Source organism: Strigops habroptila, chromosome 4, assembly GCF_004027225.2.
Source record: "Strigops habroptila isolate Jane chromosome 4, bStrHab1.2.pri, whole genome shotgun sequence".
Lineage (NCBI taxonomy): Eukaryota > Metazoa > Chordata > Aves > Psittaciformes > Psittacidae > Strigops > Strigops habroptila.
The window spans coordinates 55,322,028-55,338,296 of NC_046358.1; the positions used below are offsets into that span (position 1 = coordinate 55,322,028).

The window sequence follows — 16,269 nt, forward strand, 5'->3', positions numbered from 1 at the left end:
TCATTCAAAAATACAGCTGGCATGATAAGCTTTTGAGAGTATGAAATACATATGAGGGTGTTCAGTTTCCAGTCAGGGTTATGCCATTTTTAATGGCCATATACTTACCCTGTCTGGTGCATTTATTCATTTTCAGGCCAAACTAGATTCAATGATTTTCGTCATTTTTTTTCACCTCTGTTGACATTGTCTGACAAGACTGTTCAGGCTCAGACTGCTTAGGAAAAATAAACTTTGGTGCCAGATTTTGAGCCATCAGCAGTGTTCCCTCTCATCTTTATTCTATTATTCTGTTGCAAAGGAACTTTCAGCTCAGGAGCCACAATGGAAAGAAAACAACCAGCTCTTTTTTCCTTCTTTTTTCCCTCCCCCTTTTTCCATCTTGTGATCTTAACCCAGCTGGTGAGGGAGAAAATTCCCATGTGAGGCATGTGGGTGGAGCCCAATTGTGTAAGCTCCATGCTCGCAAAGTGTTTGGCATGGATCTGCTCGCTCGCTTTGTTTTCCATGGCCAGACACAGGGGGAAGCCACATTCAGCACATTAACAGCTGCCACCTGTTGCTCTGTGCTACTTCAGAGGAACCCTGAGGCTGGAGAATCACACTGTGCTCTGGCCCTTGATCTCCAGGGAAGTTTGGTATAGCAGGGATGTGCATCTGTCCCCACGTTTTTCCTGCTTTTGCAGGCTTCCGCAGGACATGATACAGGTGGGTTTGGGAGCCCAAACAGAGAAGAGGTCCTTGGAGCAACCTGAGCACTGCTTTGGTGCAGGTCACTAGGAAGAATTTTCAAGCTCCTTTTGATTTGGCTGTCCTGAAGACAAACCCTTGGTTAATTTTGCTGCCACAGACTGCTCTAGAAATCTTAAGTACCTCAAGCATAATTACAAGTAATAGCAAGAGGATGCAAAGCAAAAGATCTTACTGACCTTGTCAATGACATTTGTAGTACATCCACCAAATTTCTCCCCTCCCCTGTGCAGTAGAGGTTAAATCGGTCTCCATTCCCATGCACTTTCCTGTATGTATGTAAAGCAAAAAAAAAAAAAAAAAGAAAAAAAAAAAAAGGCAGCAGCATATCACTAATGCAGCTAATTCTCAGTATCTTGAAGCAATTGACACAATTAACTCATCACTTTATATCACTTGAGGCAAATGTGCTGTTTGGAGTACCTCTTGGTAAGAATAAGCAATTTAAGATCCATTAGTATTTGGAATATTCTGCTTCATTAAAACCACAGTGATCCCTAAATGTAAATGAGTGGAGAGAAGAAGCTATCAACCTCTTGGTTGTACTAGACAAACTTAAAAACTCTTTATATTAGAGTAGTGTAAAAAAGGTTTTAATATAAATACAAGAGAGGCCTCACATTTCCAAAAAGAGGCTTCACCTACCTTGGGTTGAAGTTTCTCATAGCTTTTTTAAGTCTGAAAACTACCATGTGGATTGAGGGGGAAAAGGCAATTCTGATGCACAGATTTTAATCTTTTAATATTATTCCAGGGTAGTTTTACAAAATATTCTGTGTTCTATTCTGCCACTTGCATACCAAAATTCATTTTCCTTTATAATGGCCACAGTGCCTACAATTATGGGCACTGGAATTATTTTTTAAGTAATAAATACCTAACCTATGTTTTAATTCAAAATTTCCAAATGATTCAGGGCCCCCTTGTCTTGGGTTTGACCTAAAGAACTTTTAGATCAAATCACTTTCATTTATGATACTGTGTTATTTTATGGTAAGTATTATAAATAATATAAAAGCAGTGGTTTCAGATTTTAATTAGACTTGTGACACATCTATAGTGCACTAAACAAAATACATATTACACTGATTTGTTCAACATTTATGGTAAGAGAACAAGGAAAGCATCCTGAAAAATTCTGGGAAAAAAGGATGTTCTTTTTCTCCTCAGTTTAGTCACATTTGAGTCTCAAGAAGTTTCTCAAGTTTAAAAGGTATTTTTGTCTTTTTGTAGGAGTGTTACAGAAGTCACAGTGATTTCTGGAAAAACTGAATCCTTTCACTGTGGTGCCTAATTTAGTCTTAAGTCTTTTCCAAAAGTTGAAATACACTTTCAGGGCCACAGACCTTACAATTCATACAAAACTGGAATGTGTGCAGGTAATGGCTGTCAACTGAATGAAAGATGGGAACTGTTTCTCCACTGAAGAATGAATAGTTGGATCCTGGCTAAAACAGAGTACGATCTGCCTTTCGCTCTTTACCAAGGGGCCAGTCCAACTTTCCCTGAAGCTACTGATTTAGGTGAAACTGCTGTCCAGCAGAGTAACTGATCAATGCAACCAGGTACAAAAGCACATCTGTGTTGACAACGTGAAGCTATTGGAAGGAACGCACTAGGTGACTGTTGCCATACAATGTTCTTCCCTTGAAAGAAAAACTGCTTCCTGCTTTACACAATTCACACATGTGGTTTGGTAAGACCTCATGTCCCACTGAAATAGCAACACAGTGCTGAGCTGAACTCACAGTTAAACTGGCTGATAGGCTTGTAGACAGGTATGCCAAAAACAAAAGCTGCCCTGACTACGTACATTAAGAGCATAAAATGTATTCCAAGGATACTGTATGTCCATTGTATGGGCAGGTCAGGTTTTGATTAACTCTGAAATATCCAAAAAATAGTTTCTATAACCAAACAAAGGCACTGGACTCTGGTGAACCAGGATTAGTGTTCTGCAGCTGTAGGGAAGATACTTAATAATTAAGCTTGCACCCTCCAGCAGATCTCTGTTGGAGGTACCAGCAGTCTTTGGCAAAAACTGGTTTGAAATCAGCCTAGCTTCCGGCTGAATAGCTCTCCTGGTGAGGAAGAAAAGCCTGTGTGTTTCTATGGCTCCCACAAAGCAAAAGCTCACTTAGAGTATCTGAAAATGTGGACCTAATACATCTTTATTTTCTTGCTTTTCATTTCTTTGCAAGATATATTATTCTGTAAAAAAAGAGGCCTATTTATAAGAATGGTTGCAAAATTAACCATTAATTTTCTGCCTAAATGGATGTGATGGACACAGTGCAAAATGATCCTTAAACAACAGACCAGAGAAGTCAGGTTAAATCTGAAATTCCTATGCTTTTTGCTTTTCTAGTTTACCAATCTGCATATAGATGCAACGGCAGGGTAGACCCCCTGTCAGGAACAAGACCTGTCCTGGCTGGATTGCAAGAACAGAGTTGGATAGACTGTTGACCTAAAGTATGAGGCAAGCTAAGTAGTATCTTCCACCTGACTCATAAGTATTCTACACCAATATCTCTGATAAACGTCTAAAGCGTTTGAACTCAGAAATAATATGAAGGGTACTTCTCTCATAGCTGAGTCAAGCTGTGACAACAGGTCCTGAAAGAGGATGTTTTTATAATACTTTATCTTGTCATCATCCTTTTCTTCAATGTCTGGTTGTTCAAGGAAGAATAGCAAAGCCCTTTCATGTTGAATAGGTTTATTTCCCTGGAGCTATGCGGCACCTTGTGTCTCCGCATCAGGGTGGGACTGACATTTGCATCAGGCAAATTCCACAGTAATGTTATTTTTGAAATCACTTCTGATGTTAGTTTATCCTGGCTGAAACCAGGACACTGATAGAAATGCCCTCCTTCTCCCATCTCCACATTACTACAATCTGGCCAGCAATAGCTCAAATTAGATTGCACACACAGGTATAAATTTAGTCAACTGTCAGCAAAAACTGGCTTATTACTGCTTCCTTGAGGTGACCCATTTCCACAAGCCTTTGCTCTGGTAAGTCTGGGTCAGAAGCACCCGCTTGTCAGAGGGAGCTACTGACTTGCACCTGCTCCTTTTGCTATCAGTGTTGCATTCACACAGGTCTCTGCTCTCCCCACTTGCAAACTGGCCCATAGCTCCAATCCTGAAGTCTGTGCTGCTGTTAGAAACGTGCTGTTGGGAAACGCTACTGGGCAAGAGGCTACTGAGCCAGGAAGGCAGGCAAGCAGGGCTGGAGCACTGCTGTCAGGGCCACCTGTGTAACACAGGCAGAAGAACCACACGTCCATGCTGTGTGTGGGATAAGTGTCACAGCACCTGGCTTTGGACTTTCCTTACCTCCCATCACACCACTTTTGGCATGAGGCACATTGCTGTGGCAAATCCCAAATGAAAACATCCCTTCTGTGGTATTTTGGCTGTTTCTTGGCCACAAACCTATGCAGTCCGTAGGTCTGAAATGAGACTAGTAGAGCAGTTTGCAATTCCTAGATCTCTCATTTTAGACTCTCTCCAAACTCAAGTGGACCTTCTTACTTCATTGCTTCACACTCAGTTCAGATTTAAAAGAGATCTTGGCAACTCTGAGAGCCAGGAAACATTTTAAAGTGATTAATAAGACTGCACACTTACAGCAAGGGATGACTCCTGCAGGACTCTGCCTATATTTCCTGTTAACGTCAGGTAACAATTCACCCAAATAAAGTAGGTAACAAGTGGATTTTTTTCATATGCATTCATAACAAAGCCCAAACAACAGGAATAACAACAAAGTGCTTAATACATAATATTTTCAGAACAAAACACTCAGATTTTCAGATCAAAAAGCACTCTCCGAAAGAAAACAAACCTATTTGTATAAGTCCTCTGCCCAGGTCTCCAAATCACACTTTTCCCTGTCTAAATACATAGAACGTTAAACTCTATTTTCATTTTCCCGTAATCTCTTCAGCCACCTCCGTGACATGTACTCTTCCTACCTACTCTCATACTGGAGAGCCCATCTCCTGTACGTTTTAGAGCCACTGACACATGAGACTGTGTTTCTTCAGGCAAACTCCTGGGGCTCTGGGTATCAAGGATCAAAACCAAATCTCACAGCTGCCTCTAACCCCTGCCCTCTGATACATGGCTGCATGCTAGCCTGTGGTCTGTCAGAGTCCCCGGGTGGTGTCACTGCCACTGCCCAGGCACAGGAGGGGCATCCTGTTTTCTCACAGATGGCCTGTGTGCGCTATGTGCAGGCAAGGGACATGTACCACTAAATGGCAGCCTGTTTGGCTGGAGGCTTGCAGGCTGGTACAACCTAATCAGGCTGGGGACTGCCATGCATCTGTACGCTGTTCCCTAGGGTCACAACAGTGGTCCTCAGAAACAGGCCAGCTATTCACCGCTGTGACCAGCTACAGATGTATTGACATGTTGCCTTTTCTACTTTCATGTTGTCAGCATCTTTAATGAGAAAACCCCACTGTTGCTTTCCATGCTGCCTGTGTAGTTTATATTTTTTTTTCTTTTTCTAATACATTTCTTTGCTGTAATTTTGGATAAATTTTCTCCTTTGCTTGTCTATGTTTTTTCTAGTATCACAGTGTCAAGAAAGTCTTTAGCCACTTGGTAATACTAGTTGCAAAGTTCTCCCTTGTTTCCTTAGAGCAGAAAGCTGTCTGAGCTCACACTGGAAAAGACTATATGCTAAGAAATCCACTGTTGCTTTTGTGCCCCATATAGCATTTCTCTTTCTTCCCTTAGGGAATAGCAGTCACAATTGGCAGTTTCTTGGCCACAAACCTATGCAGTCCATGGGCCTGAAATGAAACTAATAGAGCAGCTTCCAATTCCTAGAGCTCTCATTTTAGACTCTCTCCAAACTCAAGTGGACCTTCTTACTTCATGCTTTACACTCAGTTCAGATTTGAAAGAAATCTTGGCAAGAGATCTTGGAGTACCTTTACTTTGTGCTAGGAAGTGGAAGTGCTTATTGTGACAGTAGCAGTGCCTTACCCAAACAGGCCAAAAGACAAAGAATTCTGAGCTAGTCGAACTACTGAGGTTGAAAGAGATTTATAAAAATATCTATCTATATTTATTTGTATGTACTTTTCTCATCCTTGTGTTTTTTTCCCTCTCTGGTAACCTGATATTCCTGCAAGTCTATTCCTTTGTTGCATTTTGGCTTCACTTCCTGTCAAATTATTTCATTTTATTTTGCTTCATCTGTCAAAATACATGAGCTAATTCTCTTTGTGATGACCTGCCACAGCTTCTTAGTCTCCAGTGACAGGATGCAGCAACTACATTCCTGCAAAGCCTGTGCCATGAAAATCACCTGGGCACCTTTACATACACATAAGCAGAGAAGACAGATCCAGACTGAAATTCCTTGTCCAGCTTACCTCTACTCTCAGATACTGCCAAACAAGAAACCTCTGCTCACGAACATGGTCCTTTCACATCTTTTGTCTCTGGGTTGCCAAGTGTTGAATGTGTACAGTCTAACACAATGGACACCACCATTTATCTGGATTTATTCCTCACCAATTCTAAAATGCCCTCTGGAGAAACTTATGTTGGGGTTTTTGAGGGGTAATACAACATTCTGGTATAAATGGGTATTCTGATATTTCTTATTCTATGAATTGCTTGCATACTATCTGTCTAAAGGCAGCAGCAAAGGAAGGAATTCTACTAAAACACTGTGGTATTTATTTTTGTCATTTTACTACTGTGATGCTGGGTGTTATAATTTATCTGACTTCTCACTCAATGTGCAGAGCTACGATAGCTCCATGCTACCTTGCAGCACAGAAAGCCCGTGTCTGGCTAGTCTGGTGGTTGTCCAGCAAGTCATTACTTGCACTGGGAGCGGTGAAATGCAAAGCCAGGGTATCCTGGGTAAACAAATACCTCTTTCATCTCCCCCGAAGAAGTGGGTGAGTGAGAATTGGTGTTACACAAGACCATGTTGATGCTGTTCAAAGTGATGAGTTTTACCCTTAATGTTATACTGAGGGAACACATGTGGTGACCAGTGATTGATTACCTTCACAAAGCTCATTTTCACTCAGCAGTGGTGAGTTTCAGAAGGGTGATAATAACGGATATCATTGCCTAAGTTCTCTCTCACATGTTGTCCACCGTCCCATGGAAATCAAAAAGTTATTAATTCCTCTAACAGCTTTTGTGGTACTCTGGAAACATTGGCATTAAGTGGGAGATACTGCATATTTACCTATGGGAGCAAAGGTCCATAATGGGTCCCTTTAACAATGAAAACTGAAGACAATACATCAAAGAACTGGAAGAATGTCTGGAAGGAAATAAGACTACTCATAGAAACAAAGCTCTCAGCAGAGATTAAGGACTTCCACAGGACCAGGGATGAACAGGAAGGCTATGTCTACCTATGAGCTTGCATGCTTGAAGAAACAGAATTGGAGCTGGAGGTTTCAGAAGGATGCTTGACTGACCTTGGAGGTGCAAGTTACACAACCTGAGTAAGGAAAAAGCAGATGGCTCATGTTACCTGTTAAAATAAGGAAATATTTCTCTTTGGGAGATTTCAGCTGAGCTGCTTCCAAGCATGAACACTTCTTAAAAAGGGCACAAACATACAGATTACCAGAGATCCAAAAGGGGTGGCAGTTTGTCAGGAGTGCACCATCCCCTACGGCAAAAGGCCCAGCAGAGAAGAGGATTGCAATAGCAGGAATGTCCTCTAAGGGGGTCAAATTAGCAGCTTGCTCCTCCTCCTAAGTGGTACCAACCATGGAGGCAATAGTGCTGGGTTAGGGCACTGTTATCGCTCATCCTCTACTGCTTCTATGTAAGAAACGGCAGCTGCTCAACCCCCTGCCCCTGACGCATGCCTGAGCAGCACCTCACAGGGTGCACAGTGTCAGTAGGAAATTGAAGTAATGAGGCTCAATTAAGCAGCTCCCCATACAGTCGTGGATGAACTTGTCCCAGCAAGAGTACCTAGATCCAGTGGCTCAGCAGGGTGGTAGTGTGATGTGCAGCTGGTTCAAAGCCATTTGTAGAACGCTGAATATCTCTCCTCCCTGTGGGACACACTTGCCCTTTTGAGTACCACACACACAGGGCATAGCCAGGGGAGCCTCAAACCAGAGGATTTTAATGCCACCCCTTCCATTTTCATGCATGCTTGTTTACCGAGAAGCAAGAATAGACAAAGGGATAAAAGATATCCACCTTCATAAAAGTCAAGAAGGCTTTGGCTGACATAACACTGTTTTGCTTTTGCAATGAAATTTGGACATCATTTAGCTTTGCTCTCATTAGTGCATATGTAGGACAACACTCACCTTCATTTAGAGGGTCAGCTCAAAATTTTGTGTCTTTTCTTCTTCCCAAGGGAGTCTTCACTTCAGAGCTGAAAAGATAAACCATTTATTCCCATTAGGAGTACTTAAGGAGAAGGAAAAAAAAAAAAAAAATAAAAAGAAAACAGTCTTGATAAATTTAGTATCATTAAATTTTGGGGTTTTGGTTTTGTTTTTTCCATCATGCCTTTTGTCTCCAGCTGCTTTCATATAAACTATGCTCCTAGACTTGACAGAAATGGGAAGTCAGCCTCTGATGCCTCTGAGGTTAGGCCACAGAAACTATACTTACTTCCCTGAGGGAAGCAATGCTGCTTACAGTAGATTTCACACTTTTTGCAATGTGAGTCAGTTGACTTTTGTGATCACATCATATAAGTTTGCAAACAGTATGTATATAAGCTTGTAGTCAGTAATTAGAGGAGCAACACTCTTCATTGCGGAGCACCACTCAGGTGGACAGCTGCAGGGTGACCTGGATGTACAGTGGTGGGGGACTTTTGGTGTGGTTTTGGGCAGGTGGTGGCCCCTTTGCAGGGTGGCATTCAAAGGAGGAGATGAGAAGTCTAATTAATTCAAGAGTTCCAGCTATTCTGGGAAAGGTTTTTACTGACTGACACTAAGACAATGTTTATACAATTGCCTAAGCCCAAACCTGTAGCCTTTGAATAATAATAATATTGCCATTCTCTGAGATGCACTTTATTTTCAGAAGTGACTTTATAACAGCAGAAGCAAAACACTCAATTTCACAGTTACATCTAAAAAAAATAATTACAGAATGCATGCAGAAATTAAAATCTATTACAGGCAATTTGTGCTAAGAAACTAAACATCCCCTAAAGCTAGACAACTTCAACCACTTCAGTTTGGTTTTGTTATGATTGGTTATCCTCTCTGTATCACTATTTAGGCCTGAGATCTTTTCCTCTTGTCTGCTCTAATCCCATTCTTTTGCTGTCGTCCATCATGCTAGAGATATTCTAGGTCCTAGACAATGTGGATATTCAATTCATGTAATTAAAATGTAACTACAACCATCTTTTTCATTTTCTTTATCACAAAACAAAATTACATATTGAATTCTAACAAACTCCATGGATGTGTTTCTCATTTTGAGTCTCATGCAGTATCCAGTGGAGATGAATGGGATAATTTCCTATGAATCCAGCAAACACTGGTACAAATAATACAGCAACAAAATAGAACTTGTAAAAAAAACCTTATAAAAATTACAGGAATGCAAGAATCTCCTTGAATTGAAGATGTTCAACTCCTGAATCACTGAGAAATCTACTCATCAGCTTTCAATCTTCCTGGTAACACCACCCAAAGAAAAAGATGGTTCTTTTCTCCTTTCTAACCAATTTTTGGGCTGCCTAGAAAATCATAACTGCAACTTATTGTTACATACATATGTCCCCTCCAAAAAGAGCAACACAGTAAATGACCAGATAAGCCATCATTATGTCCTGTTAAGTCATTTGAAGGATTACTTTCAGAGGCTCCTGATATTTTTCTTCTTCACTTTTAAGGTCTGTAGAATTCTTGCCACCAGTGCCAGAAGGCAGAGGACCTGGGTCAGCCTATCCCTTTTGGTACTCTGACCAACCCTATTTGTCTATGGTTCATCAGCAAAGTATTTCTGAAAGGTCAACAGAGCATTTGTTCTGATGCTGTAAGTGGGAAAACAAACCCGAGTACCAGTGTGCTGCTCTATACTTTTTCCTTTAGCAAGTAGGTAGAGCACCATGACAGCACTACCAAGTCATGTCAGACTTGAAAAGAGTGGCACCAAGCTGTCCATCAGCCAGTGGAGAAGGGTCTGACAGTGAGTTAGAGCTCAAGGGAATGGGGTAGAGAACATTTGCCTCAAGTGCTGAGCAATCAGAGAAGATAACTACCGTAATTTGTTGCTCTGCATAGTGACCTTCTTGACTATGTTCAGTTCCTACTGACATTAAAGTGGCCTCAGTTAATAGGCTTCCACCACTGTGATCAAGGGCAGAACTTGTACCATCTCTGTTCCTATAAACAACTACAGATGATCCTGTCCTCAGCCTCATGGCTGAAGGCCAGTCTGCAGATACCATTTATGCCATCAACACCATCAAGGAGGGAAAAGTTGTAGAAGGTCTGACCTAGTGCTTAGTATGGGGTTTGCCTCAGCTACTTGACTTGGTTGCACTCCCAATCATTTAATGGGAAACAAGGGACAGAAAGAAAGTACTTAGCAATGAATCCTCACATTTTTTTCTCTCCTCCGCATTCCTCTCCCATCTTCATTTCATAGCTTTGCTGCCAAAGGCTGAGGAGGAAAAAGAAATGGCGCAAGTCTAAAAAGCCATTTTTGGTAATGAGTTTTGGTAGAAAATTCCCAATCCATGCTTTTCCATGTGGCTTGTTTTTATCACACACACTATAACCTAAAAGTATCCTACAGTTTCTCTTCTGACAGGTTGGATATTTAAATGCACAACCATTTATACTTTCAAGAATTCAAATCTGGAGTTTCAAAATGGAATTATGCCAATCACATAGGCCATCTGGCTAAACTCATTGTTAGGAAGTCGTAAATAAGGATGACATGGGGTCACTTAATGGAAAGGCACTGACCATGGTTTATTACTATCCTCTGGTCCAAACTGAAGTGAGCTTATGGTCTCAGCTTAGTTTTCAGTGGACAAACTGTCTCTGTCTCAATTTCCCTTCCCCATACTGTAAAGAATCCATATGCTGCAGAAAGGATTTTATGGACTCAGTTCCATGGTCCAAACCCTAGCAGCATGCTCACTGACTTCAACAGCACATTTCCCACATCTGGAAAGGCACCACAGAAATTAATTCTGTACAAGTGCAATGGTCAAGGAGGGAGCATGCACAGACCTTTGCCATTTCACTTACAAAATCATAAGATTCAACACTAAGTTAAAGAAAAAGAAATCTCATCATAAAAGCAAGAGCAGGTTGCAGGGCTGTAACATGCTAAGATTCTGCAGCACTACCCTGCTTACGCACATGTGCACACAAAGTCTCTATTTCCAATTGCATCTTGGCATAAAGACTAGTTTTGATTTAGAAAAAGGCTCAGAACTGGTATGGGGATCTCATTTATTCCTCCTAGGAAACAGGTTCTCTTCTGGTCTCCTCAGAGGGATGTGTCTTTGCAGGCAGGGTCAGCACTGCCAGGGGAGGGGAGTCTGTGTTTGTGTCTGAGGGAGGATAGGGACTTAAAAGAAGTAAAAGGCAGATTCAAGGAAGATATGATCTCTTCCGTGTCCTTAGTGAACAGGACAAGAAATAGGCTTACCTGCAGTCAGAGACACTGAGGAACAGTAAAGCTAGAGAAGCACTGAGAAAGACTGCCCAAGAAGGTGTGGAGTCCCTGCTCTTAGAGGTGCTTGAAAGGAGACTCTTCCTGGGGAGATGCAGATATGGCTAAGGACAGAATAAATAACTTCTTGATAGTCATTCCAGCCCTGTGACTGACAAAAACCTGTTACTCCCACCAATTTGCTGGTTTCTGAGATCTTCTAGCCTGCTCCACTGAGAGCAGTAACAAAATATCTCAGTTCTTCCCATCTGATCTTAATGAGAGTACGCCAAAAGCAGCAAGAAAAAAAGACAGGGAAAATGTAGCCTCAGAACATGAAACGTGGAAAATAAGGATATACAGATGGCATGAGAGCCAGCCTTCAATCTCCAGGTGAAATACTGGGTCTTGGCAGGCATGCAAACAGCGCCCGCTCCTGGGTGTGCAGGTGTGTGTGTCTGCCTGACACCAGAACAGCTGGCAGCACATCCAGCCTGCGGGTCATCCAGGTAATTCAGTGGTCTCATAACCTTTATGAGCTATTATTCAGCAACATCCAGCAACACCTAATAATTAAAAACAAATATGCTGCAGGTAACATGGAGAACAGCTGACAGAGTCTGGGAGTAAAGACGCCACATAAAAAAAAAATTAACACAACAGGCTGCCATTAAAATGAGGCAGACTCCACATGAACTGATGGCTGCTGGAGTCACGTTCGTACGGTTAGAACTTTCTTTTTCAGTGTCCTTTTAAAGAAGCTGAAAATATCCACTAACCCTGAGAACAAACATATCATTTTAAAGCAGAATAGGCCTGTAAGACTTTCTAACACTTGTTCGTTGATTATATTAATGCCAGAATATATTAAAGAAGTGCAATATAAATTTGATTTTAATTGTTTTGTACACACGCCAGTGAAAAGGAACTGATTGGATACAGTTCACAGGCAGTATGTTAATACATTATTTTCATATGATGATAGCTTTGCATAATCTTTCTTTTTCCAAGATTTAGAAGAACCTGTTGTTAACCAAAGCACAGGAGAGAGGAAGAACACGATTTACATAAAATCGGCTACCCTACACATTAATTAGTAATGTGGCTGAGCGGAAGGTGTGTTCACTTAGTAGAAAGTACACTTTATAATTTATACACCAGCTGTTTCAGTGCTTTCTAGTCCATTTTGCTCCCTGCCTGCCTCTAATGAAATCGTGTTACTGGAGAATTGACTGGGGTGAATTGAGATTTTAATCCCATTGACGCTTCTCTATGGAAAGGCACACTGGTGGGAACTTTTAATGGAAGGTCTGTAATCAGAAGACACTTGTACTCAGTCCCCCACTATAATGACTCTCATCAAATGTTAAAGCCCAGGCAGTGTGCAGAAGGCTAGAATTTCAAGGTTTTTGACCAACCCCATTTGAGGCATTCCTCTGGGAGTGTGTGATTACTCAAGTTTAGCAGTTTATTGCCTCATCTTTCAATATCCAGTGGAGCACAAAATTTTCATCTAGGTTGCTCTTTTTACTTAAAGAACAGGCCAAAATAGACTGCAGAGCTACTAGCACTGTCATTGAGGTTAATTCTTGCTTCTCAGTTAACAGGAGATCAATGGAAAAGCTTTAAAATATTAGAACGCAAATATTGCTTAGTTTCTAAAAATGCTCAGCAGCCTTTATAAAAATTCTGTTTCACACCACACTTTTCCAATACACACACATGCTCCCATTTATTTATTTATTACCAAGTGCTCCTTTAAGGCAAAGAGTAACATTAATTGAGAGGTGGTGCTGTTCTGCTAGAGGGATGTAAACATGTATTAAAATCCAGCAGAGCGAACAGTTTTCCTATTCCCCAAACTTTGCAGTCAAGAAAAGTAGTCATTAAAAGAGAGGTGGTCAAAAAGCAAGTTGAATTGGGAGTTAATGGGACTCATTATGTCGGCTGCATGTTAGTAATGTCTTCTTCTCTACCAGAAAAACAAGCAGAAATAGACACAGAAAAGCAAAACCCACTTAAACAAACGCCTGTTAAAATCCCTGTGAGGAGAATACATTTGCTCTGAACAGACACAAACACATCAATTAATACAGTGGAAGCCACTTAAACATATACATGTTAAAGAAATAAACTGGAAAAAATGAAGGAGCTTCTGACAAAAGATGTCAAATGCTGTTAAAAGGAATAAATCTATTTAAAAGACAACATATTTTTCAAATGCAGCAAGTCAAAATAGAAGGAATAATAGGAAGAATGCCTCTGAAGAATTAATGTTAAGTTAAAAAAATGTCTTTTCCTTCCCGCTCCTTTTCCCTCCTCCCTAAAAAAGGAATCAAGACGAGGGTTTCTTTAATAAGCATTTCTCTGGCAACTTAATGAATACATTTGAATGACTTTCCTTATTCCCTGTTCCTTTCTTATTGAATTGGTCAGACAAAGGTCTAATTTGGGAGTGTTTTTACTTAAAGGAGCTCTTTCTTTCTGACACTTCTTTCGGGCCAGCATGGGTTCAGGATTTTCCGCTCCTTATGCAATTCACTCCCTCTGCTCCCTTTCTTATTTTACTTATTTCAAAAAAATGTTAGGATCCACTTGTTATTAGAGGTTCCTTTTTTATGGCTTCCAATCTGAATAGGTACCTACATTCTCACATTCCCTGCAGGATTCATCTCAGTTATTGTATACGTACTATAATTCATACAGGAAGGATTACAATGTAGTTTTTCATTGGATTATGTTTGTGTGCATTTTTCAAGGCTTATTTAATGTGGATATATGTGTATAGATTTTTCTCTGTGCCTGAGTGAGTTTCAGGAGGTCTTCTTTAGACTTTTCCTGCCTGACTTTGGTGGGATTCTTTGAGAGCTCTAAGTGTCCAAATTTGAAGGGAACAGCCAAACCTCAGATTTCTTTATAGTTTCCTTAATAGGTCATGAATGCCTTTTGTTATATCAGCCCTATTTTTTCCAGGCTCTCTCCTGCTTCCTTTTACCAGCCTTTAACTGTCCACTTCTTGGACAGTTTTCTCACTCTCCAACCTGGCAAGTCAACCTCTGTTCCCAAGAAACTTTCTGCTGGTGTCTCTCAGAAGTACCGATCCATATATCAATGATCTGCATGCTTCACAGACATTTATTATTCCCTCAGCACCTACATTAAGCATGTAATATTACATCAGCCTGGCAGAGAGAGAGCTGAAACAGAGATAAGCAACTGAGTCACCCAAGGGCACTCAGAAAATCTGCTCTAGAGCCAGAAATCTCATCCAGACTCCCACTTCTTAAACCCAGATATTACTGAATAAGTGTCCTGTGGTCCTAATCCAGCAAAAAGAGCAAGATACAAATTCAAACATTCTGAAGTTGTGCCTAACCACATAATAAGAACATCTTACTATGCGTGCTGTCTTTTCTAGCTCTCCAGAAGCAAACAGCTATTTGAGCTGTCAAATATGGCAAATAGGGTCATAAGAATAACAAGACCTTCCACTTCTAACAAAAATATTGCTGTTTATAGCAGGGAAGCCCTCTTAAATACATTTGCACAGCACTCAGGACAATGAGCCCTCATCTTCAGTGATACAACTGTAATAACTGCCAATAACACTGTTTATGGACATTTTCTCTTTTCAACAACATGAGGGTGCTTTTCTAATTCACAAAGGCTATAAACTTGAACTATTGCATGATTTCTAAGGGCAAAAGTGAGACCAGAGATCAGGCAGATGAAGCATGTCTTTTGTGATTTATCTGCTCACTGCCACCACCTTCTTTTTTGCAGTAAAACCATAAGAAGGTGATGACCAGTGTTTAACTCAAATGTAAGTAAGTATAGCATCTTCTGGAGGCCAAAGCAATAATCCCATTCAGACAGACATAAAAACTGATATGGCTGGGAAGTATAAGCCATTCTACACTTCCTGTGTAAGGTAGCTACAAGGTAATTTCACAGAAAAGGTACAACCTTTGTTCTGTGAAAAATCAACATAGACTAGACAAAACCGCAGACATCAATGGTAGCACACAATCCCACACGAGTCCCGGGGGTAGACTAGCCAGCCTAATATGGTGTAGGTCTTTCCCCTCCCCAGACTAGAGCTATATAGTAGTCCATGGCATTCATTAATTTCTTGGCCTCTATTAATCTCTAATAGTTTAACACACCATATGTTTTTTTTTTCCCCAGGACAGACTGCCTTCCATAACATGGTCCTAAAGAAATAAAAAATCCAAACTTAGTACTGCCATTCAGAGAAAAAAGACAATCAGCAAACACAGAAAAAAAGAAATGCTGTCATTGGAATTTTGTTGTGTTGAATCATTTAAATGAGATCATGAGCTACTATAATATATTGATTTTTTTTGCATTTCCTGGGAGCATGGCATTTTAAGGAGACAAGGTGCTTTATATTTGCTTTTAGGCATTATTTAACACTAAGTTTTACTCCTCTGTGTAAAGATTCAGTTGTGTGCCAGTAACTTGATGAGCACAATTTTGTCATATCCGCAGGACAATAACATGGTCATACAGCTCAGGGCTCTATAACACAAGTTCTTTTATAAATTCCTGTGACCTACAAAAACCACTTTCATATGTAACTTCAACAGATTGATCTAGCTTCTCTTAATATTTTATGACCATGCATGTCTAACAGGGAAGCTGCTTATAGCAACAGTATTTTATATCCTTTAATTACATGGTAAATATTCAAAATGCAGTTCCATGGTTTCTTACAGGAAACAGCAATAGCAGTGGTAGTTACAAAAGCGAATGAAGCAAGGAATAGGGTATTCATGCCCTGCACAAAGCAGAAGACAGAGACCACAAAGAAACAGTTGTCTTGGAACTTTCACT

The 16,269-nt window shown here is 40.6% G+C and overlaps 1 long non-coding RNA gene across 1 annotated transcript in view; it reads right to left on the minus strand.

The window, feature by feature from the left end:
* LOC115607034 overlaps positions 1 to 16,269 on the minus strand; it is a 97,655-nt gene that overhangs the window by 6,418 nt on the left and 74,968 nt on the right. The window contains exons 3-4 of the long non-coding RNA XR_003991064.1: positions 8,082 to 8,149; positions 930 to 1,019 (exon numbers count right to left, since the gene is read on the minus strand). This is a non-coding gene — a long non-coding RNA (uncharacterized LOC115607034). The remainder of the gene's footprint in view (positions 1 to 929; positions 1,020 to 8,081; positions 8,150 to 16,269) is intronic.